This window comes from Echinops telfairi, unplaced genomic scaffold (assembly GCF_000313985.2).
Source record: "Echinops telfairi isolate 266 unplaced genomic scaffold, ASM31398v2 ScPeMD7_3533;HRSCAF=4204_0, whole genome shotgun sequence".
Lineage (NCBI taxonomy): Eukaryota > Metazoa > Chordata > Mammalia > Afrosoricida > Tenrecidae > Echinops > Echinops telfairi.
In genome coordinates, this window is record NW_022107431.1 from 95772619 (window position 1) to 95773673 (window position 1055).

Here is a 1055-nt window from a genome sequence, read left to right on the forward strand (position 1 = left end):
CAACACACACACACAGCTCCTTGAATGGTCAAATGATCTGATCTGTCCACATTTTCCAATTCAGCTTACAGCTTTCATGCATGGGGGGTCCATGACTCATGGCAGGGCAGGGGAGAAAAGAACATCATCTCAACTTAGCAGGACGATTTCAACCCAACACAGAACTAAGAGTAGAAAAGGCGCTGAGAAATGGTAGGAAACAAGTACTCCATTTTCAGAATATGTTCTCTGGAATCTATTCCCAACCTTTGATGCTAAATATAAAATCCCATCATCTTAACAGTTGCTTTAGAGACAAATACAAAGTGAAATCTAAAAGTAATAATTATGTAGAGCAATGTGGACCCTGACACTTGGGAAACACATTATTAGAAAAACAGAGCTACATAGCAAAAATAAACAAACAAAACAGAAAATGGTCTTGGTACCATTTAATAACCAGACAAAAATGAGTTTAATTCAGGTAGTATAAAAACACCTATATGGGAACATTGGATCAAATTTTTGAAACAGAAACAAATCAAAACATATATTAGTTCTGGAAAGTAAACCTTCTTTTTCTCAATTTTTACTTTAATAGAATACCATAATTTAGAAAAAGCAATTCATTTTCCAAACTCAATTTTCTCGTAATCTGTACATGCGCAACAGGATGGCACTCTGTATCTCATCTGATTTTAAAATGGCAGAATTTAATTTTCAGCAGCACATCTTCTTTGCCCCAACAAGACACCATAAGAAATAAAATTAAAATTCTCTCTTGAAATGCCCTCGATCTTTGATTTACACCTGCAATTCCCATCTATTTCTTTCTTATGTTCCAAAGACTACAATGATCAAAATCTAAAGGTCAACAAAACAAAAAACAGAGAAACAAAAAAAAATTACCTTTACTTGTTTGGAATTCAGCTGGTAAAACAGTACGACTACAGTCACAACATTCTCAGAACCTGGCATGGTCCCTGGAACGATACCTGGGTGCTTTGGAGACCCTGTTCACTAAGTAAAGGTACACACAGGCTTCCGGCACACAGCGGTGCTGATTGGACCTGGTC